The following is a 25,033-nucleotide window of genomic DNA, read 5'->3' on the forward strand; positions in this document are numbered from 1 at the left end:
AAGAATGTGTGTTGCTAAGCTACAGAGCAGATTGGCCAATTGTTGATTAAAAACAAACAAACAAAAAACCAAACTCTACCAAATTACTTTTTTATTTGTTTTCTTTTGATCATCCCCTATCTGGTCTCTTCACATGGTTCAACACCAACCAGCTGTTTGTCCATGAGGTGGTTTTCTCCAAGTGCTTTAAGGTGGTAGCATGATCTCAGGAGGCTGCTGGAATGGTGCAGTGGTACACTGTTAATCCTATGCCTATGTCACCTATCAAGTCTCAGAACGGCTGCATGTACATCATGAGAAGGAGCAGAAAAAGAAATGATGCTTTAAAAATTTCACAGGCAAGGGACTACTGGGAATCATCTGGAATTTTCTACCAGAATAAATCAGATCTCTCTATTCAGTAGCCAGGACTTACCTCACATCTTTTGAAGTAGGTGGGAGTTCAACACTGGTCAAAAGCTCTTGAGATATACAGAACAGTGAAAATTAATATTTTTCTTCTTCATTGAAAAAGAGATTGTTCAGAGATGCTGCTAAGTGCTTTCAGTCCCTTACTTGGTCTGAAGCTAAATAAGCTTTAGTTGGCCTTTGTCAAATCATTTCATGAGTTGCTTAGGGTCAGATAATGCGATCCTGAGGAGTAAACTACCACTGATTATGTTTGCTCGCTGTTAGATCACTGAATATTTGAATGAGGAAGGAACGATTCTTTGGTTACTGCACTATTTCTGTCTAGAGCTATGCAAGTTCATGACTCTGCCACAAGACTCATAGATCATGGGTTAAATTTGGAAATCTTTACATTGCAGTTCAGGCCTTCATAAAAAGCATGCTGAAGATTGTAAGAGTAGGTGATTACTACTTCTGGAAATGAGTTAAATAGTTCCTTATCATTGCAAAAGTCTTATGTATGTGCCTGATCTATGTACTCAACATTGAGAAAGAGAAGCCTTTTGAGGCCTGTGTTTCACTTTAAATCACTGCAGTGGTTACCAGGACCCATGCTAGCCAGACATTTCTCTGTCATGAATAGAGTTACACCACGGATGTTTCTTTGAGTAAGAAATTGATACTTTCCTGCATGCTGTTGGAAAGACTCCATGGGCTTGTGGTGTGGCCCCAGCCCAGGCTTTGAGACATGTTTCAATTATACTATTTTGCTTTCTGTCAAGTAACATTTTAATTTTCGGGTGCTTTTTTATTTTTTAGCATTACAGAAAACCTGCATAAACTAATACGAAAGTTGGCTGTTTTGGTGGGCTTTTAAGTTCATGTGTGGAACTGAAATACAGTGATCTTTTCACCATGGTTTCATCAGTACTGGAGTTTGTGGATGCCCTTGGCCCTTTCTGATGTAACCAGCAGTCTTGGACACTCTTGTTGACCAGTACCTTAAAAAGCTCAAATTCTGTCAAAGGCACTGATTGGGTTACAGTGACCTTAATTTTGACATCTTGCTTCTGTTTAGATTTCCACCAGACTTTCCTGTTTGTTTATTCTAAATGCCTCCATTCTGCCGCATGGTGTTGGCAATAGATCTCTTGTGGGCTATTCTCAGAAATAACAACAGTCAGACTAAGGACAAAGTTGCGTGGTTGCTACAGATTGTTTGTTTTTCTCTCTAAAGATTTAGAAGATTAAATTTCAGATATGGAGGTTATGGGAGAGTATTTGAACACTAATTAAACCTAGTAAATATAAAATTGTGAATATTACTGTTCTTTTTGGAGGTTGAAATTTACTTCTTCATTGTGGAACAGTATAGGCTGCTAACTGGGCAGTGACTACAGTGACCTCTCCACTGTGTTCTTATTTGGATATTAACATTGTACATATTTTCAGACTTAGGAGCTTACTATTTCATAATAGAAATCAGGCTGATTAATGTAACCAGCAACTGGAAGAACATAAATGTGCTCTTTAACCGAGTCTTTTTTTGATGAAAATGTGTGTAATGAGATGTAATTTTTTAAAAGTCTGTGTTGCTACATATCTGTTGTGGATTTATTTGGGGGGAAAGAGATGCAGGATGTGGGCATTTGATTTCTAACTTCCACATTAAGGATTGCTTATTTGTGTAATGCATTATTTATTTAAATGGTAAAATAGCAAATTTAAGGAATGTGGCATGTTTTGGTTTTCTGTCGTGAACGTGCTCGTTACTGTCTATGTATCAGTACTACTGTTTGCTCAATTGTTCTTTGAAGGGATACTTTCTTTTAGTAAACTTTAATTGAAGTTCAGGTTTTGCTTAAATCTAGGAAAATGCTGTTATGCTAAATATTTGGCTGAAGAATTAGGCTTTGACTTTCAGCCATTAGGTTTCATGGGTAATTCTGTTCTTACTTTGTCTAAAGATGGATCACTTCAGGGTGCAGTTTTTCAGCATGACATGTTGTGAAAATGCTTTGCTTCATAACAAGAAGTTTGGGAATTGGGAAGACAAAGATCAGAGGAATTTGAAATCAGTCTTGAATTTTATTTAATCCAAGTAGCTTCTGTGCTATTCTCAGCCTGCTGTATTGCAGCTACTCAAACACATGGGATTTTTAATGTTACATACATGCAATGGGAGAGGTGATATAAAATCATTATGTCTGGATAGTATTTGTGTTTCACATGACCATAATAATACAAATGAGAGTTTTCTTCTGTTACCATTTACCATTTTAACATCTTCCTAGCTAAAAAAGCACAAGTTTGTGACAGCTTGAAAAGTTCTGTTCTAAAGATGTGTGGATCACTGTTTTGGGCTAATAGCTGTATATTTGAAAAGAAAGAGTTTCACATCTCCCAACTTTTGAGTTTGACACTGGTGACTCTGCTAATTGTAATAGAGCTGTGGAACTGTTTTGTTCCAGATGGAACTTTAATCTGGCTTCTGATTGAGCTGAGTGTCCTTGTAGAGTCTCTTAGCATCTGCTTTGGAAATGTATATAACATTATTCAAAATTTGTACCAAATTAAACTGCCCTAAGGCTATAATTCAATTTTTCTTTATTGAGGAATGTATTGTCAACAACTGTATGCCACAGAGTAAAATCTGCACTAGATCTATTATTTTTTTTGGCTATTAGCTGTTCATTTAGATTACTGTGATTGAATTTCCGGGTTCTTCAAGTTTACTTTGTCAATTGTAAGTTTATGTTAAGGAATTAACAAATACGTGGGTTTTGGTTTGGATTTTTGTTGTTGTTGGTGTTGGGGTTTTGTTAATTTGTTTGGGTTTCGTGAGGTTTTTTTTTGCTTGTTTGTTTGTTTTTTCTTGGTGTTTTTTTTTTTTTCCTGGAAAGTAGATGAGCTTAAATTGATGCTTTCTAGCGTTAATAATTGCGTTATATTTTTATTTATAAAATAGTAATGTTTTCATAATTGTATGTAATATCTGTGGATGAAGTTTGAGGTGCCTGGTTTTGTATTTGGATTGTAAAATGGAAAAAAAAAACACATGAAATATATTGAAATATACCATACTCCGTTCATTTAGCTTCTGTACCTTATTTTAGTTTCTCTTGTAGCTGTAATAGTTAAGGATTGTGACTTTTATTTTCAGTTCTTTAAAATCAGCTGTATTTAATGATAGTTTTCATTTTAAAATATTCCTCTTGAGCTCAGTGTAACTACTGTTTTGAATACAAGTTCTCTTATTGAAGACGGTCAGATTAGGGTAGCAAATTGATGCAGTTTTTCTGTTAAGACCTGATTTGTGAAATGCTTTCTAACTTGAGTGGATGTGCTTAGAAAGATGAAAGTGGTGTTACTAGCAAGTTCAAAGTCTGAAGCTCTGAGTATATTAATTGTATTCTAAAGCATTTCTCAACCTTAAAAAGTCTTGCCCTTTAGTACTGCCCATTCCAAACATTGAATTGGAATCACTGAGAACTTTAGCAGAGTGTTGAAAACTTATGAAACATGTCTATATACTTTCACTTGTGACTTTCTTTTTTTCTGTCTTCATTTTTATCCATCCATCCATCCATCCATCCAACCACGCACCCATGCACCCATCCATGTGTCCACTAAATCTGTTGAAGAAGCTTCACCAAAAAACACTGATGTGGACTGACAAATTCCTTGCCTTTGACATCAGAAATTTACTCCTTCTGCTGCTGAGAAGCACAGTGAAGTTGGAAGTGTATCTTTCTTGGGTTATGCAAAGCTATTCCAGTTTCATTTCAGCTTCTAAGAGAGTTGATGGGCAATACGTATTTGTTGAAGGGTAATTTTACTGAAATGTGCAAAGACCTGTCTGTTTTCACAAAGCATCTATAGAAAAGTTTTAAGAGAGAAAGGAAGATCCTGCCCTTGTACAGCTACTGTGTTGTTTTGTAAAGTGCTATATGCAAATCTGTCTGCTTTATTTGGACTGATTGAGGAGGCAAAACTGTGCTCTGAGTCAGACAGAATAGTGAGTTAAATATGGACCTTTTAGTTAAAACTTTTAGTTACCAAGTTGTAAAGTGTAATGCAGCAATGACCGTTGATGGTAATGTTCAGTAGATACTCCTCTTATTTCAATTTTGGGCATGAACAAATTTCAAAACCACAGAGTTATCAACTGCAGTTGTGATCATCTGGCTATCACTGTTTACCATCTAACGGTGTTGTTGTATTTTGTTTATTCTCTTTTTATTGCTGAGTTGGAAGAACAGTAGACATTTATTCAAGTTCAATCCAGTAAATAGGTAGAGCACTGTGTTAAGTCACTTTATAATCTTATTTTCCTAAACTGTCTACACGCAGAAAGTGAAGTAGAACTTCTGAAGTACAAGTGCCATTTTCACCAGCAGGGTGTGGTTTGCCCAGCTTTTTGAAGAATGGGTGTCAAGACCTACCATCGAGAGTGGAATCTGGACCCTACCTCACTGACATCATCCCCACCCCAACTTTATGCATCGTTAGATTTCCCCATCCCACTTAGTAAATTCTTGTGCAAGTCTTTATGCATTTGTTTGGATTTGTGTTAAAGAAAAAAGCAGGAAATTATTTATCTTACATTCCAGATGCTTCTAATAGTTTATTTTAAAACCATTAAATTGATATGAGAACAAGATGGGTTAGCTCTTCGTAGAATCATAGAATCATTTTGGTTGGAACAGACCCTCAGGATAGTTGTGTCCAACCATAACCTAACTCTAGTACTGAGCCGTGTCCATAAGAACCTTGTCTGAACACCTTTTAAACAGCTCCAGGGATGGTGACTCCACCACTTCCCTGGGCAGCCTGTTCCAATGTCTGACAACCCTTTCTGTGAAGAATTTTTTCCTAATATCCAATCTAAACCTCCCCTGGCAGAACTTGAGACCATTTCCCCTTGCCTTATCACTTGCTCCTTGGGAGAAGAGACCAACACCCTCCATGCTCCTTTCAGGTAGTTGTAGACAGCGACAAGGTCTCCCCTCAGCCTCCTTTTCTCCAGGCTAAACAGCCCCAGCTCCCTCAGCCAGTCCTCATCAGACTTGTGCTCCAGGCCCCTCACCAGCTTCATTGCCCTTCTCTGAACTCTCTCTAGTACTTCCATGTCCTTCTTATGATGAGAGACCCAAAACTGAACACAGGATTCAAGGTGGGGCCTCACCAGCGCCGAGTACAGTGGCACAATCACTTCGCCAGTCCTGCTGGCCACGCTATTCCTGATATAAGCCAGGATGCTGTTGGCCTTTTTGGCCAGCCGGACACACTGCTGGCTCATATTCAGCTGGCTGTTGATCAGCATTCCAAGATCCCTCTCAGCCGGGCAGCTTCCTTACACTTCAGGTAGCCTCATTGATGTGTTACAAGAGACAATAGCTATGAAGTGAGAGTTCACATGAGACAGAGACACAATTGCCAAATCAATCTCTCTGGTATCGTAATTCTTCTACTGAAGTCTGGAAACATGTGACCAAATCACTCATGAATGTCTTGAAAGTGGCTTAGAAGTAAATACCATCATACAAACAGTTTTCACCAGCATAGTGTTGGAAAGACCCCCAAAATAACAAAGCATGAAGCAAAGGGATACATAGGAATACAGTGATATTAATACTCCGTATTTTTTCCACCATCTTTCCTTTAAAATTTTTTATTTCTGTACCTCTGGGAATTTGCTTTTCCAAGTAAGTTATCATATAAAAAAACAAGTCAAAAAAAAAAAAAAAAAGACAAGAAAAGAAAAAAAAAAAAGGCCAAAAAAAGCGCCTCTTCCATTTACGTTCATGATTCTTCCATATGTGACTTAGCAAAACTCACCGTTGTGTTGTGCCTTGACTACTTGCTGGATAACTTTCAAAATTCTCCTACTTTTTTACATGCAGAAAATTGTTATAGTCTGGTAAATGTTACTTTGCAGGTGTATGTCTGGTTTTGAAAATAATATATAAATTAGGTCTTGCCTTTAGTCACAAATTAAAAAACAATGTTCTAACTTTTTTTTTAGAGCACACAGTGAAAATTTTCAGTCCCCATTGAACAAGAATTGTATGTTGGTTCTTTTGATTTGCTTTCATCTGATTACACGAGATTGAAAAACCAAACATGGAGCAAAAATAACCATAAGATACATGAGTTGTGGGAACACGGTCTACCTTCAGAAAGTCACTGTTTCCCTCTTCTTTCTCTTATATGAGAATTTTTTTGGTGGCTCATACGTACCATCAATCATGCAGTGTGATCCCCAGGAGGTTGGTGGTTTTACCATTCAGCTGGTCAACGGCAGAGCTGAAGCTGTTTCAACACCTGTGTGATACCTGAATGGATATAGCAGTAGGAGTCACGGATCGATTTTTAGACTGTTGTTTGACAATGTAAGTTACTACTTTGCTTAAAGTGATTTGTAAAAGCATGTAAAAATTAATAGGCTGTTTCTTCTGAGTTCTTAGCCATTGATTATTAGCAAGTTTAATTTATCCTCAGTAAAAAGAAATTAAATTGCATAAATGCATATGTCTGACAAATGAACACATTATCCTTTAGTGATGTTTTTAAAATAGAAAAGGGAATTAAATAAAGTGAAAATATCTAACTGATAGATACATGCGTTTCAGTCTGACCTATGTTTGTTAAAGGCAGATATGTTTGTCATTCTGATGAAGATGCATTTCTTCATACCTTGCTGTTGACAGAACCTCACCTACTTTTCCCATTTATTATGATAATAGCCTACCAGATGTCACATGTCACAGCCTAGTGAAGTTGTCTCTGCCTATTACTACTTTATATAGAATGTGCATTCTTGTTTTTCTTTCCTAATTTAGGAATTTTTATATGCTCTTGACATTCCCTATGTTATGATGAAAAGAATAGAGGCAAACTGTTTAAAATATTTGAAAGCAATTTTAGAAACAGTAGGCTATTTTCTTCCCATTGTAAGTACCATTATGTTAAAGTATGCTTTTATGTGGATGGATAACCTGCATCTCATAAAAGTGGTCATATATCTTAAAACTGTAGTAAATTTAGACTTAATATAGCTAGTTGTGTTGTGTGATGCAACTTTTTTTGACGATAGCTGGTTTCAGCAGATAGATACATAGATGAGTGCTAGTAAGAGAGGGTGAAAACACAGGTTATTGTATGTTATGGATACCTGTAGTGATAAAGAGTAACAGAGGTCATAATTCCTTACCTAAAACATAAAACTGGCAATTTTTTTTTTTTTTTTTTTTAAGATAGTTATAATCTGAAAGACAGTATAGTCTCATAGCTATGTATGGATAGGTGCAGAGTCAAAACAAGTTTTGGCACAGATTGATGCAGCAGTTTGTCTTCTGCCTTTGAGCTTTAGTGGGACTGATCTTCAGCACTTGTCATTCAAGGTGTGGCAATGGGCATCCCTGTGTGTTAAAGCTGTATTGAATACACATCAAGCACGTGGTGATAGAAACATTGTGTTGCAGAAGTAGAGCTGCTTGGAACCACAGCCAGATTTCTTTGATTTTTTTGTTTTGTTTTGTTTTTTTCTGGCAGTTGGGACTAGCACTTTTCAATTGTATTGGAAAAAAAGTGTTTCCATACAAAACCTTTTGGTTAGAAGTTTCGTATCTTGGGAAGAGTGTGTTTTCTACAAATATGAGCAGTGTTCATTTTGCATTATGTACTATTGAGGAAGGTCATTCTAAGTTTTCTTTGCTCTGTTTTTTGGTGGCTTTTTGTTTGTTTGTTTGTTTGTTTTTCTTTGTTTTGTTTTGAGTTTGGTTTGTTCTTTTTTAATGTTTGAGGGTTTTTTGTGTATTAAAATAAAGGTGAAAGTGTCTCATAGATTTATAGATTTGTGTGCTTACATATTAGAATTTACAGAAAAATTCCGTATAAGCCTTTCTTTTACTTTCAGAATCGATGCTAAGAAGTTTCTTTGCCAAGAGCAACAGCAAGAACGTGTAACTATCAGCATTTTAATGTAGTTTGCTTTCTTATATTTTCCTGTGGAATTGTTCATACATGAGGTTAACTATTTCATGAAAATGCTTTTATTCTTCTACAGTAATATTTTTAGATGAAAGACTGAGTTCTCTGTACATTCCTGAAGGATCACTGCAGTCCTTAAAGGTGCATTATATCATCTAATATAGATGAATATGCCAAAAGTCAACATAGGAGACTATTATGCTTGAAGCAGAGGAAGTCAATGTGAAGCCTGACATTTTTGTTTTACATTTGCCATATTCATACAACCAGAACTGACCAAGGCTCAGAATATTTGAAGTTAGACAGTTCCAAAGAAATCATATTTGAATAAAACCCAGGTCACTGTCTGAAATCAGTGTTGTGGTCCTGAAGTTTCCTTCAAAATGAATTTTAATTTCTCTTCTTAAAGAAGATACCTAAATTTAATTTGTGTGTCTTTCAAATACTTGAGTTTGTCAAGTTTCTGTGTTTTACTTTCAAAATGAAAGAAAAGAAATAACTGATCTTTACAATTTAATTTATTTGTAGAAGTCAAACAAAACTGAAACTGTGTTCAGTAGGTTCCATTCTTTTGTTGAATTTATCATCCTTCAAACATCCATATAATGAAAATTAGACGAGAGAAATTTGTATCAAATAGGTGATTTCTTGTGTTTTTTCTTCCACCCTCTTCAAGTGAAGTGTTGTAGATAGTAAAAAGCAGTCCTGTTGCAGTCCTGTTACACTGAGTAAACACCACACTTGACGCACAGAAAGGAACCTTTTATTCAGTTCTGTGAACAATTTTTAAGTGAGCAAAGCCTATGATACTTAAAACATTTCTACCTTTCCACAGGAAAGACAACTATAGTATTTAAACTGATTATAATAATGAGGCACCAAACAAGAATATTTGATGTGCTGCCTCTACTTATGATTTCAGCACTTAAACATTATTTGAGGATTTAAGCACTTTCTTCAATGTTCACCTTTTCAAAATGGAAGCAGTAACTGGTTTAATTAAAGGTGAAATACTCTCAGTTTTCTCTCCTTACAGTCTCTGATGCCAAGTAGACATATATATTTAAATTTCTTACAAAAATTGTAAGTTTGAAATAAAAGAAGCAACATTTAGAAATAATTCTACTTTAAAGTTTTGTTTTAGATTTGCAGTCTTTACTTCTAGAGCTTTTTATTTTCTTGTGGTGATGATGACGACATAGTTTTGAATTCTGCCAACATTCCAAATATGATCAAATTTATGACTGTATTCTTTAACTGAATCTGTTTTAAATAAATAGCAGTTGGTGCAAATTTCCAACATGCTCAACACTTAATTTGCAAACATTTGAATAAGCAGAATATACTTTTTGAAGTAGAATAATTAATTTCAAATAATATTAGCAGTTTTTTCCAGTTGTTCAACCCTACTTCCCCCCCCCCCCCACCCAAAATGTCTTCGTTATATTTCATACTTGACCAGTTTGTCTGCAGGTTACCACATTGGGTAGATATTTGCATTCTCAGTAGCAGTATCAATTTGCTCTAAATACAAGGAAGGAACAGAGACAGACTTTTTTTCAGTCTTGCATTGTCTGCATTTCACTCATTTGATTGGGTCAGATAAACCGGAGTGAGATCTATGACTTTGTATGCAGATCGACATTAACCAGTAGATGAGGTTAATTTGATTATTAATTAATATATTTAATAAAAACCCCAAATTTTAACTATTATTAAATAAAACATGTAATTCACAAAATACTACCATTGTCACTCATTCAAAAGATATATTTAACATAGTACTGAAACCATCAGATTTACATTTAACTTTAATTAATTAAAATAATGCGCAGTCTCTGAACACTTTTTAATGAGAATAGCTACAACCTCACATGTTGTGTAATCTTACTAATTTTAGTTGAAGTCATTCCTTTGCCTTATCAAAGTCGGCTCAACAACAGGAGGTGTGCAGAGCTGCAGCAGTGGTTGCCTCCTGAGCAGAACTTGAGCGTTACCAGTTCCTGACAGCTGCAAGCCAGCCTCTGGGCATCTTGCTAAATTTTCAAATGTAATTATACAGTAGACTTCCTTTAACAAATTCTGTGTTCCCAGCTATAATTATAACAGCTCTTCTTGCCTCTAGCCTGTTCCTTATCTTACAACCCACCTCCACATCTCCCACTGCTGGCTAGTGTTATCAAGTAGAGCTGATGGATCTAGAAAAGCAGAGCTTGTTCTCTCTGTCCTCAGAAGGATGGTTTCATCAGTACGGAAGATCCATTTCTTCTGATCCACCATGCTGAAATTACAAGTCCCATGAAGCCGAATATTGTTCTCTAGCTCACATCAGAGCTGTTGATTAGCATTCCACTTCTGTTTAGCAAACAATTTTCAATTGTTACTACAGGACATGAGGTATGGAATTATTAAGAGCTATCCATGAAATGGCTGGAGAGGCCAACACAGGGAAAGGAGACTTTTTAAAACCACCTTGTTTTCGTATTGTGCAATTCAGGATATAATTTCTTGAACTCTACAATTTGTGCGTTATGTTTTCTTATATAAAGCTGTTCCTGCTCTCTTTAAGGGCATGCATGTAACATGATAATAAACATGATCAATAAGGCGTTTTTTATTAAACTAAATGCTAGGTTATTATAACCAAAAAATGATAAAACAGAAAGAAGTTGCCCACAGATGTGCTTGATCTAGTATTGGCTCATGTCAAGGAGATTTAAAAGCAGCCACGCAGAGTAACCAACTCCTCTCCACCTGTCTGGTAGCAAGGAAAATTGATGTGGTAGTTTTGAGTACGGGAGTCTGAAGGTAGGAGGTAGGTGAGATAGCTTCTGCCATTGAAGATGCGCAGAGGCAGCCTTCCTTATTCTTCAGTCTCTTTCTGTGGTTGACTGTGGCAGGTGGACTGGGGTTGGGGAAATGCATTGCATGGAAGATCACAGATTACTGTCTTTTTCAGTCTTTCCTGGAGCGGGATGAAGTACATTGATCAAACCTTTGGTTGAGAAGCTTCAGTGATTGAAATACCCCAGCAATCCCAAGAAGTCACACTTCTGCTCACTTTCCATAGTTTGCCTACAACTTCCTAAGAGTTATGATGTCCAAAACTGCATACAGGACAGTAAGAGATGGAAAAAAGCAATTATCAGCTCTTCACATGCATGTGCATACATGGGTGCACACCCCCCCCCCCACATCACATGCCTGCCAACATATTTCAGTGAGATGTATTTTTGAAGAATACCACAAAATTTACTCTTTTGATTTGTATTCTTCTCGTATCCATTGATTCTGTGAGTAGTGTTTTGTTGCTGGGCCATTTTATATTCAGGTCTATGGTGTGCCTTTTCTAAATGTAGCTCTTCAATTTTGTCTTTATTGAATCACCTTTCTGATTTCTGACCAGATCTCTCTTCAAAAGTATTTGGAAATCAGATCCTGTCCTCTTATCCCACCTGGTGGGACAGGAGAGAGCTTGTTCTAAGTTTTCCAAGCTTGTTGGTGTGTGGAGCTTGGTTGGTTTGTTTGTTTGGTTTTGGGGGTTTTTTTTGTTGTTTGTTTTGTGTTGTTTTGCTTTGCTTTTTTAGTTCAGATCCTACCCTGTTATGTCTCTCTTTTTCCATAATTTTCAGAATGACTCTTTTCATTTTTGTTTTCATTCCTTTTGTTAAGTGATTTCCTCTCCTTGATTGCAGCAACGTTATATATGTCTTGTATCATTGCAGGTCTCATTGATCACTGATACAGGACAGAGTTGAAAACTTTTTTTTGTAGTTATCTATATAACTTGAGAGGATGCGTAGAAGTTTTTTTTCTTTGGTTTTGCTTGCTTTGTAACTTCAGAAAGACACAGTTGGACTCGTAGCAATAAGATTTCAAAGGTAACCATCAGAAAATAAAGTGTTCCTTCATCACATCTTATTTACGAGGTGGAGTGGAGTGGAGTAAACAGGTTAGTTCCAAAGGGAAATAGGATCCAAAATTTTGCTTATGTGAAGTGTAAAAGATAGCGATGATGAGATACTAAAATAATCATTCTAGCCTTTTGAATCGCAAACCGTTAAAAGGGGGAAAATCAGGATAAGGGTGACTCTGTCCCAAATTGTTACATCAAAATATCTTACAGAAGCCCTATTGTCGTGAACAGCTGTGACTTTGGTATGATAGCCCATGGGTGGCCTTTTCTTGATGTTTAATAAATTTGTGCGTAACCACTTAAAATCCATCATTAGTCTGTTGTTCACCTGTTTTTCTTCTATATTGCAAGACAGAGAATTTTACCCTAAAATAAAACTATAAAATTAGGAGCAGTGAAAGGTGGATTTTTTTTCAGGTCTGTCGTATGAGCCAAGCCCTCTTACCCATCAATAGAGAATGAGGACAGAAACCAGAATGTTTATACCAATTGATATTGTCTCTTTAAAATGCAGTGGTTTATCTTTTACCTTTCAGTTTGCTTTATAGGTCACTTATTTTTTTTATTTTTTGTTAGTATGAGCTAAGAAGGGGATGTTGCTGAATATGCTAAAATAGATGTATTTTTTTAAGGCTGGCATTTAAGCAGACAAAGAATCATGCTTAATGCTGCTGTGATAATAAATAGTACTATAATTGATTGTTGATAGAAACCCTTAAAATACATTTTTATGGTTGAAATGTACTTTGGGTAAGCAGTGTTCAGTTTGCCTATTAAAATAATTCACTATATACCGTGGTTTCTTGGAGTATTAAGGAAGTAGGACTTTCCTGACAACAGTAATTGGTTGACACTGCTTGACCTTAATGCAAAGTTACAGTATTTAATGAACAAACGGAGGGAATAAAGTTTTGATAAATAAGGCAATTTTCATGAAACCTTTAGAAATATGCTTGAAGTCTTTTAGTGTTAGATTGACGGTTTCTCCTTTTGTGAAAAGAATAAGTGAATAATTTAAGGCTATATTTCATGTTTTCAGATCTTCATTCTGTCATATAAATAATAGACTGTGAAATGCAGCAGCTCCTGCATTCACAGATTTAATAGACCTACACAAGTGAGTATCTTGCTCAGCTTCTGGCATCTTAAAATGCTTTTTTGTGCATGTGTGTACCTGAGAAGCGATGGAGAAGTGGGACATTCCTAGATTCTCTTCCATAGCCAAATACCATACTTCAAGCATGCCACATATTATTCTGGTTTTAAACAAATTCTTCTTCTTAAGTTACTTTCAGTGGAGCTGGATGTCAGTTTTAGTATTTTTAGTTTTTAATTCTGGTACAGTATTATGATGGACAGATGTCAAAGAAGTAACACGTGGCTATTCAAAGTTAAAGTGTATTCTAGTTTACTAAAATGGAAAGACTGTGTGAAAACCATTCAGCTTTAGATCCAGCATAGATCTTTGAAATGGCATTGAATCTTCGTAAGAAGAGAATCAAATGTATTTACTAAAATAGCGAAATATCAAGGTAATTTGTATAATTTTCTGCATTTATTCTTCATTATGTAATTTGTTTTTGTGGGAAACAGTATCAGAGGAAGAAGAACAGAGAACAGCAAAATTAAACTAGTTTCTTTTCTTTGTGTCCTTGCCCTTTCTCTCCTCTCTGACCCACTGAGTGTCGTGGTTGAGACGAACAAACGGCATTTAGCTTAATGTATGTTGGAAGGGTAGTGAAGTAGGACTTACTGAGAACAAGTGACAAAGCATTGCGATTTTTTTCATGTTCTCAGTCTTCCGCGCAGGAACATAGTTTTGGGAGCAGTGAACCATGAGAAACATAAAGACTCCCTTGGAAAATATGTACTGCTGTGCATATTTTCTTAGCTGCAAAAGGTAGCTTTCCTAAACACATTTATAAATTTAAGTTAAATTGTCTGTATTTTGTTCCTGAACATTGGCATAACTCTAGTTGTTAGGTGATATGATACCGAAATCTTGCTTTCCTTGATGCTATGTGGGTATATAGGCATCTGCACAAGTAAGGAAAGATTTTTATTCTTATTTTGAAGACTAATTTCTGTGAAGAATGTTCAAGAAGTCTGCCAGATGGTCTGCTTTTGCCATGGTATTGATTTATGCGGTCCCCATGTAGGTTTCAGAAATGCCTACATGGATCCTTCAGACAAAGTGATCAGTCTGCATGAGGATGTCAGCACCTCTGCTCAAATACAGGCAGTTTTTTCCCCTATTTCTGCTTATGGATACTCTAGAGTTCATGTAGTCAAGTTACTTTCTCTCTTACTTTTTGAGAAAAATAATCTTTATATGTTGTGTCGTGTTATACAAAATATAATCACATGTTCTGTTCTGTAAATTAATTCAGTAACTTATTCATATCTTCATTTTTTAAATTTCCACTGGTACAATTTTCTTCATATTCATAGTAAGTCGGTCCTTTATCTTTCAGGTAGTCCATGCTTTTCCCATTCTCCATACTCTATTTGACTCACTTATAACTCAGAAAACATCAATGCAGTGATAGAGACCATTCTACAGTGTAACTTGTTGAAAACTAATATCACAGCACCATGAATAATATGAAAGTCATTGTGCTGTGCTGGTATGAAATACATTGTCACCACCTCTGTTTTCAGAACTTAAATAGAGTAGTATTTTCTTTTGATACATAAACGTTATTTAAGCCATTGCCTGGGGATGTTTCTGCTATTTCCATAAGAATTTACAGGATCAGTATGTCAAATATATTGATCTTTCTAAGCAGACCAGTCACTGATTGGATCCAGATGTGACTGAGTGGACTTGTGGTGTCTGAGCAATACATTTGTTATTGTTCATTATTACCTCAGTACAAGACTGTAGTCTCACTGTAGTTAAGTCCTCTGCAAATACACATATTCACTGTTCTTTATTTTCAGGCTTTGGTTTGTGTAAGGGGAAAATGCAGGAAGGAGGGTATAAAAAGCAGCAGAAGAAGGTAGGAAAGCAGAACAGCAAGGAAAAGCAGTAAAGATACTTTGCTAATGGCTGTATATAAATGATGCTGATGGTTGCTTTTAGATTCTGAGTTGGCTACTGTTCTTTATTTAGTCACTGAGGCTTTTTTTGCTTAAGTTGTTAACACCTATAGAAATTAGAAAGAGCAGTAGTTATGACAAATGGACTATGTAATCTGAAAATTGTATTTTGTCACATGTTTTAGTCACAAAACCTACTTGAAATCAATTGTCCTAACATTCACTTAACATATTAATAAGTAATACAGGAATACTCTGAACCCTCTTGAATTAGATATATTGCATCTTGTTACAAAATTTAGTGCCAGGCTTAATAACTCAAAGTATGCTCTACAATAAAAATATATTTATATGCCACTATATTGCAACTAGGAAGCTAATCCAAATTAAAACAAACAAACAAAAAACAACACCACAAAAAGGTCCCACAAAATAAAACCAAAAAACCTACAAAAATAAACTAAAAAAAAACCCCAACCAACCAAAAAAAAAGCACAACTATTTAGTTGGATCTGTATAATATACTCATGTGTAGACAATTGTATTTATTTTAATTTCTAAAACAGAAATTCCAAAATTTATTTCTTTAAAGTGAGTGTGTTTTTCCCAGTTTATTTTTAAATGCAATTTAATTTATTTTGACAACTGTGGTCAGATTACAGGAACCTTTGGATACTTGCAAAGTCAGTGTCTTCAGGACTTTTGTTTTAAATGTGTCTTGATGGTTGTGTTCTTTAGTTTTCTAATTGAAACACTGTAGAAACACAGTGAAGTACCAGCTTTTCAAAAAGTGGAAGATGCTGTTTCCAATTCAACACTGTTAACTTCACATATTTTTAATACGAAAAAATATTTTAAAATAGTAATATTTCCCATTGTTATGTGAATGGAGTTTAATGGTGTCACAGAAGTTGAAGAATTCCACATAAACGTGTTTTGAAGAGCAACTTAAAAAAAATTACTGATTTACAAGTTCATTATTGAACAGTTAAAAGAGAGTTAATAAAGATAGATGGCTGATCAGTTGTTGGAATTTTATTTAAATTTTTCTTAGAACCGTAGCCTTGAAAATTTTTAGTGCGTTTATGACCAGCTGTAGTGTGCTATAGAACCCTGTACATTTTTCTGTTCTTATTAAAAATTAAGTAACCACTTTCTAGAAAATACATCTAACAATATCGAGTTACTGAAATTTGTAAAATACAGGTTTTTAATAAGTTCAGTCACAGGAGGAGGAACTGAAAATAATGCTGAGAAATAGCCAAGAATTGCAAGTTGATACAATTTTCAGGTTGAACACTGAAGAAGTCATTGTTAATGTTCACGTTGTCTCTCTGCCATTATCGTCTTCTTAAAAGTAAATAAATTGAACCACATGGGCTTACCTTACATGTTGTTTCCATCTCTCTTGTTACATGATTATGTGAAATACTTATTTGACTTGAAAAAAAATACTAGTTTTGTTCGCTTGACTTTCTGTTATATGGAAATTTCCAGAATAAGTCCAATGCCTTTGGTCACTTGAATCCCTTCAGGTCAAACTAAAAATTAAAAAATATTTTTAGCATTTTTTTCCTGAAGCATCTTTATTCTCCATCCAAAGGTCAGTTTCAGAAGTCTGGTACCAGGACTGCTACTCCAGCATCCTTGCTGCTGGTGGCCGGGCCTTATCCCAACGTTGCTTGACTGATCAATCTGTGGAGAATATAATTCTAAGGACAACGGTCTCCTTTGCGTTTGAGCACCTGCCACTATGTAAGTTAAATTTTCCATGTTTTTTTTCTTTAATGTCATAGTTACACATTTAGCACTTATAAAAACAATGTGATGTCTTTCCTCTAGTTGCCCAGAAATTATTTTGAACACCCTTTTAAGAGAGAAGTGAAAATATTTACTGTAGTATTTGGTTTTAAAAGTGACAGATAACTGCATGGAGATCTGCTTTCCACTGAACTGGTGAAACATGGGCAGTGTCAGCTGGAGCTTTTCTTTACTTTCTCACATAACACATCCTAAGTCCCGATCTGAAGGGGCCATTCACTATCTAATTCAAACCTCTCCTTACATTAACAACATGGCAGTGTTTAGTAATGATACAGTGTTTGCCATTAAAGACTTGCCAGTTTCGCCTTAAGTAGCTAGATTATAATACCTCAGTTTGCCATACTGCCTCTGTTTAGTTTGGAATTACCTTGCAAATGTGAAGGTGATGCTATTGAATTGTGTAAAGGAATTAGGAAGTTGAAAAGCTAGCAGTGTAGAGTACTAGTATTGGTCTACAGAAAAACACTAGTTCAAGAGACTGAAGGTCAGGGAATTCATTTTAAAAGGAACAATTTTTTGCTTTTACTGACTTCCATCAGTGACTTGAATCAGTTGTTTTTCCTTCATATTGCTCTGGATAATTTAAAACCCTTTCTAAAAGATTTTGTAAGACATATATGTGCTTGTGTTCTTGTATGTATAGTTTCTGTACCTTTTAAGTGTAGTTAGTTTTTTCTAGTGTTGAAATAAAGTACAGAACACTATGCAGTACATTAGAGCCTATGCATCAGAACAATTTTCACGCCTCACTCAATTCTTAATGTAAATTAGTAGGAACATTGGTTATCCATTTGAGAAATTGAGTTGGTATAAAAATAAAAATGCACTTATGGTGTGTGGTGCTTTGTGTATCATCTTGGGAGTGTTTTGCTGTTTATCTGTCACTTGCATTAGAAAAAGCAGCCACTGGCTGCAGGTGACATTAAAAATTAAAGGTTAACCTCAATTTCTTTACTGACCAGACGTGGGGCAGAAAGTTCTTCTGGATGTGTGCCTGAATTTTGGAACTGTCAAAAAGAGTTGAGAGGTAAAGACTTGTGTTTTTCATGGCTTACTCCTTTTGTATGTACGTGGCTGGTTATATGATTTTAACATTTTCAAGTGTTTAGATTGCTTGTTACAGGTTGTATCAAGATCATTTGTCATTGCATCCAACTTTGTGAAATTAAAAAATGGCATGATAATGCTGTAGTAAATAATTATAATGAACTTATTATACTGATCTACATAATTTTGAAAATGTCTTTGTTACTTAGAAAAGCTGATTAAAATAGCTTTTTTCCTATTACTAGAGAATACGTGTCTTTCAAAAACTAGTTAAAATTGTTGAAAAACACTATAACAGCTTTTGAATATTCTGATTGACAGTATACATTTAATATACGACAAGGTTTTTGCCCTCATGAACAAGCCTGGGAGATCTTTCTTTAAGTATTAAGGCTTTTGACAAAGTTGGCTTCTACCCCATGATGAGTTCAGAGTGAGCAAAGTTCAGTGGTGTGATGCTTCCCTCCTCTCTGACTCCAAGCGTTGGAAGCAACATTCAGACCAGTGCAATCCACTGGCTTCAAGCAGCAGCGCTTTGTCTGTAACCCACCAGATACCTTTCATTTGTGAAGGAGATGTTACATCTGTTCAGTGGTGGACCAGAATACAGACAAGTCTTGATACTTGAGATGCAAACTCAAAGCTGTGGCGGCTGCTCTTACCTTCCATTTAATCTCTTCATTTTACTTAAAAATACAGTAACGTAGCATGCATAGAATCAATATATCTGTATCATGGTTTAACCCCAGCTGGCAGGTAAGCGCCACTCATCACCTCAGGCACTCCTCCCCTTGGTGGGACAGGGAGAGAATCGAAAAGAAGTAAAACTCATATGTTGAGATAAAGATAGTTTAATAGGACATCAAATGAAGATAACATAATAATAACAGCAATAATAATAACAGCAATAATCATAAGCAATGATGATGCTAATAATAAGAACAATAATAATAATAATAAATAATAATGATGACTATAATAATAATAACCACAACAACAACAGAATATAGAAAAGCACAGGACAATTGCTCGCCACTCATTGACCACTGCCCAGCCCATCCCCAAGCAGTGATCCCATCCCCCAGCCAACTCCCCCCAGTTTATGTATTGAGCATGACATTACATAGTATGGAATATCCCTTCAGCCAGTTTGGGTTATGTGTCCTGGCTTTGTCCCCTCCTGGCTTTTTGTGCACCTCCCCGCTGACAGAGCATGGGAAGCTGAGCAGTCCTTGACTTCGTATGAGCACTGCTTAGCAACAATTGAAACACTGGTGTGCTATCAACATCGTCCTCATACTAAATCCAAACCACAGCACTATACCAGCCACTAGGAAGAAAGTTAACTCTATCTCAGCCAAAACCAGGACAATCTGCTGCTTCTTGTTGGCTGCTGAGTGAAACTGAGAAAGGAAGAAAAATTAAATTGCCTTCTCTGTCTTCATGATTAAAAGAGGCTGCCAAAATGCACCTGTTTTCTTTCCCCATCCCCCGTTTGCTGAACACTGAATGTCTTCTGTCCTTGGCTATTTCACCTTTTTCAGCTATTCTTAGGAAAACAAAAAAACTGAAATTTCAGTAAAGAAGGCAATGAATATTGCTTTAGATAAGAACATTGCAATTGAAGTTTTTGAAGAACCCTAGTATTTCGGATGTATATAATTGTTTTAAAAATATATATCCATGTGCTTACTTCACAGTAAGCTTGACACACTTGTTTCAGGACTGGTTTGCTGTAGATTTTTCAGACTTCGAATTAAATCATGTTAAGAATTTTTTGGTGGTAAAGTGATAGTGCTCATGTCATGTGTTATACTTATTATTCCTAATTTGTTAAACCTATATTTAAGACCAATAATTTCTCTGAAGACAAAAGATTTGCAAATGACAGTTACTTATTTTCCTGTATTTCCCTCTGCTTGAAATTATTCCAGTCTCCTCCAAGGTTGATTTCACTTAATGCTTCCTGGTTTCTTGCATTTCAGACTTTTTATGTTGACATAATAATGAAACTGGTGAAACCAGTTTCACTATTGAAATTATTTATAAGGAAACGAAAGTACTATATAGCTTTAAACACAGTTCCTTTGACTTTAGGTGTAATTAAATCCCATATAATAGTTGATAATTGTTGACTTGCAGCCTGGCTCTAAAGTATTCGTTTTATAAATGGGGTTATGAAACATTAGGAAACATGAATTTTATTTTTCAGAGGAAATATCTCAGATAATTAAATATTGCAGAAAGTACTTAGAATTTGAAATGCAGTACCTCCTAAGAAGAAATCTCTGAATGATTTTATGTATTTTCTTACAGGCTGTAGAATAGGTGGCATTTTATAATTTGTCAGTTACTTCCTTTAAGTTCAAATAAACTTCTGTATCGGTCTAAAAAGCATTATCTGGTGACTTGCAATCATGTTACAGATGGCATCTTTTCTTAAACACTACAATAATCTGTGGTTTGTGGAGCAACTAAATTACCCATTTGTTACGCAGTTACTTAGCTCATAGAGGTCATCACACATCTGTATGAGCTGAACATTTTAAGTCTTTCAGAAAAATGGAAAGAAAAAAAAAACAACAAAAAGAACCCAACACGCATTCATTGTGTTCCATGCACCTGGACCTGCTTTGCAGAGGTGGGCTATAGAGAGAGATACTCAAAAGCTAAGGGTTTTTTTCTTAGATATAGCAAAACTTGTAGGACATGCAGTTTCAAAGGGAGGAAGAACAGGCTTGGGGTCGAGAGTTATTTTGCAAAGCACTAAAATCAAGTTGTATCAGTTCCCCATAATGGTACATAATATCACCTCAAGACTAGTAATTCCCATAGTTTTATTTTCAGTAGCTGTTGGATTCTGCTGGTGAGTAGATCTACTGTGTGTTATTACCACATTCTCTTCAGACATTCTTTCTCATCTCTTGGTACCTTGTCAGGATTTATCCATTATATGTAGCTGGTCCTCATTTGACAAAACTGGAACAGCTTCACATCCTCCTCAGTTCAAGTTGTCTCTGGCAGTGATTTTTTTTTTTCTGCTGCATCTCCCTTGCCCCTGCCCTATGGCAGTTTTTCCCTTTGGTCTCCTGAGCTTCATTTTGGACCATGTGGCTCTGAGGTTTGAGCTGGCCTTGGACAGAACCCAGCCAGATCTGGCAGAGCTCTTTTTCATTGTACTTGGTGTCTCTTTGTAGTTTGTTGTCATTTTAACCAGGAAACCAGCTTTGCTAGTTGGAACTCCCAGTACTAAGACCTTACCTCTGCCTTTCAATACTTAAAGAGCACTTGTAAGAATGATGGAGAGAGACTTTTTACCAAGGTCCATATGGACAGGACAAAGGCTAATGGATTTAAACTAGAAGAGGATGAATTTAGATGTGATATAAGGAAGAAATTCTTCACCATGAGGGTGGTGAGGCACTGGAACAGGCTGCTCAGAGAGGTTTGTGGATGCCCCATCACTGGAAGTGTTCCAGGCCAGGTTGGATGGGGCTTTGGGCAACCTGGTCTAGTGGAAGATGTCTTGTGGAAGAAGCAAGAATTTCTCTACACTATAAGCAGTGTTCAAACTTTGTCTTGGGACATTAATCTCACTTATTTTAAAATCCTGGAAATATACTCTATATATTGAAATGTCCTCTAAGCTGGAGCCAAGAAAAAGTTGTCATTCTCGCATAGCTGCATTTGGTGGAGGGAAGAGAGGAACAGAGGGAACAAAAGGAAGAAAATCTGATCTCTTTAGGTGAATATGTTCTTCCCATAAAATATAACAACAAAAAGCAGATCAAGGCACTCTTGCTTGGAGAGTAGCAATAATATTTCTTCCATGAGTAAATGGGAAGGAGACCTTAAATACACGTTCTTGAAAGCACAGATTGTACTTAGTTGTTTTTGGTCATTTAGACTTAGACTTTGGAAAGTAATTAATTTAAAGCAAATACAGGAGTACTTGTCTGAATTTTCAGATTCACTAACTTATCTCGCTAGGAATATAAATACTTGAACAGGAATTTAGTGAAGTTGCTTGTGGGGTTTTGTTTTGTGGTTTGTTTTTATTTTTTGTTTGTGGGTTTTGGGTTTTTTTTGGTTGGTTGGTTTTATTTAACAGAAAACTCATGCAGTACCTTCAGTTGGGTTTTGACTTCAAAACTTTTGAAAAAGCATTTACTTCGTAACAAGTAAGTTCTGACAAAAGCAAAGGAAATGGCTTAATGTTTAAGTTGTGAATCAGTTTTGTCTAATCAGGATTTAGTGCTCCACTTGAGGATAGTTTGTAGAGTGAAACTTTGCTCTGGATGTATAGTGACCAACTAATTATATATCTGTATTAATTTCATACAATAAATATATTTTGATGAATGAAAATCATAGTTATGAAAGCTTCATGGATTTGTAGCATTTTGGGGTGAAAAAGTCATGGTTTTGTTTTACTTTAATGTTTCAATTTTTAGAAAATGTATGTAATAGATTATTATAAATATGAAAACATTTTCATACAAAATCTGTTTCTCATTCCATAAGGTAATATAATACATCATTAAAAGGATGAACTATTTAATATAAAAAAGAAAGTTCTAGTATTCAGCAGATTTCTTCTCTGTGAAGCTCTACACAGTGGTCTGCCTTATGCTTCTAGATTCTTTGAAAAGAAAATTTGGCTAATGTAGATTTTGGTAACTTTTCTGACACTGCTCTTCTGATGTAATTGCTTTCTTGAATATATCGTTAATGGCCAAAATTAAAATGTGGGAACCTGAAACACAGAAGAATTCATGGACAAGCTTCTTTCAAGAGTTGTAGTAAAAGCTGCACATCAGACCTAGGCAGTATTGAAATAGTTTTCAGCATCTTGTGACTATTTTAATTTTTGTAATTAGTGTTGAGGTTAGTTTAAGGTTTCAGTATTTTCCCTGCAACAAATATTAGAGAGTGGTATTAGACTGACTTCACTGTTTCCTGTACAAAGTTTGGGAAGGTTTCCTGAACATCCATGACAATTCCGCTGTTAAGTGTCCCACAAAATAACTGACTCTTTTCACAGTATTTGGAGGGTTCTGAGAAGAAGGGATTTGTCTTTGGTAACCATAATTCAGACCGGTGCAGCAGTGATACCCCTAGTGACTTCCCTTTTGCTAGCCATTCAGCAGAAACTTGGGAAATTTAGTATTTCCCACAGAAAATAAAGTTGATTCAAGCAGTTGTGGAAAGGGAAATGATACTTAATGGAAGAGATAGTTTGATAGTTTGGGGCATCAACCTAGTCCATACATTTTCCACCTGCCAAACTGGAACATAAAACGTGAAGTCCTTTTAGATTCTTTTCTATTACATGGCACGAAGGTAAGAGTTACCAGAAAAGTCACTGTTGTTTATTATAGGGTTTCTCTTTGAATGTATACACAGTCCTTGAGTTTCAAGTTGCATCTTCTAATGCTTACATGCTGAGTATCTTGAAAAACAACAACAAAAAGCAGCAATTTCATCATACACAGGGCTGGTCTGACTCGTCTTATCTGTCCAATTTTGCTTCCTTCAGCTAAGTAGCATTTCTGCATTCACATAGTGGTTCTCAGGTATCAGGTAATCACCTGTTTAAAAATAACATATGCATCTGAGACTGGTAGTTTGAGAGCTGTTTCGTTACATATATTTGCATTTACAGTCTGAATATGTCCTACTAAACTCTTACCAAAACAAAAAAAAGCTCCTCATTTCAAAATAAGTCAGAATATTTCATTTGACAGTTTTTCATTTTGGAAGCGTAGATTTTTTGAGTCACATGTTAAAAGATTGAAGGAAATACTTAGTTGACCATCACAGAAAAATCCTGACAAAGCATACATAGAAATACACAGTTTTTGTGTGAGTGAATGTGTTAAGATAGATATGAGAATTGAATATTCTTCTTAACTGTAAAGTTCCTTTTCCACTCTGAGGATTTTTAGAAACCATTATATCCATTTGATGGAGCACCAGCTTATTTAATGAAAATTGATATTTTTGAGTTTTTCATTCTTTTATAACATCTGTAAATATGTTCCCAAACTCTACATGCAGTTCTGTAATTAACATAGTGTTTCCATGGCGTTTTGTCAATGAATAGTAAAAATATTATTTATGCAGATGGGGAAAAAAAAAAATTTTCGTCAGCAGTACAGTTGTTTAATTTTGTGGCAGTTGAAATATAAGCCAGAAATGTAAAATTTGGGTTTTGTTACCTTCTTACATACCTCTGTAGGTTTTATGCACTCTGAATTAGCGGTGAGCTGTAGTCCAGCACCTTTTCTATATAGAGGTAGGATTGATTTAGGAGCAAGGCATTTTCTCCTTTTGCAGAAGATCTGTACCTCTCTGATCACAGCACTTTAGTTTCTTTATTTTTCGTTGGTGTTTTCTCTCCGTGTAATGTACATAGGAAGTTAATGATGAAACAGTAGTAAAGTGTTCATTGAAACTTAGAATTATAGTATTTGCAAATGTAAAATCATAATTTACATAAATGTTATAGTCAAGAACATTATGAATGTAAATATGCCTTCATCTATTCTCAGTCTTATAATGCCATTCGTTGTCCAGTGGGAGATGAAGAGTGATGTTGAGACTGCTGTTTAACCTATTATAGCAGCCTAAAAAAATTAAATAGCCTTGATGTAAATATGAGGTGGGAAAAGAGTATTCATCTCCATTAAGTGACATAAAAAAACATGGTAAGAATAACAGGCGGGTGGGTGTGCATTAAGCAGTGAAATCCCTAAATTCGGACTCTAATTATAAGCACAAGGACAATTGCCTCCCACGTACTTAAGCTGTTATGGG

At 35.6% G+C, this 25,033-nt stretch overlaps 1 protein-coding gene across 9 annotated transcripts in view; it reads left to right on the forward strand.

The window, feature by feature from the left end:
- The window catches only part of TBC1D5 (TBC1 domain family member 5), a 316,442-nt gene that overhangs the window by 48,413 nt on the left and 242,996 nt on the right, over window positions 1-25,033 (forward strand). For 6 of the 9 annotated variants that reach the window (XM_071804973.1, XM_065830708.2, XM_071804976.1 and 3 more), the window contains one exon: window positions 16,947-17,098. The exons of 1 other annotated variant lie outside the window; for it this stretch is intronic. The gene's annotated coding sequence lies outside the window, so the exon portion shown is untranslated. Of the gene's footprint in view, window positions 1-16,946; window positions 17,099-18,129; window positions 18,195-25,033 lie in introns of all 9 variants that reach the window. 2 more of the 9 variants (XM_065830710.2, XM_065830709.2) reach the window with 1 other exon arrangement.

This window comes from Patagioenas fasciata, chromosome 2, assembly GCF_037038585.1.
Source record: "Patagioenas fasciata isolate bPatFas1 chromosome 2, bPatFas1.hap1, whole genome shotgun sequence".
Lineage (NCBI taxonomy): Eukaryota > Metazoa > Chordata > Aves > Columbiformes > Columbidae > Patagioenas > Patagioenas fasciata.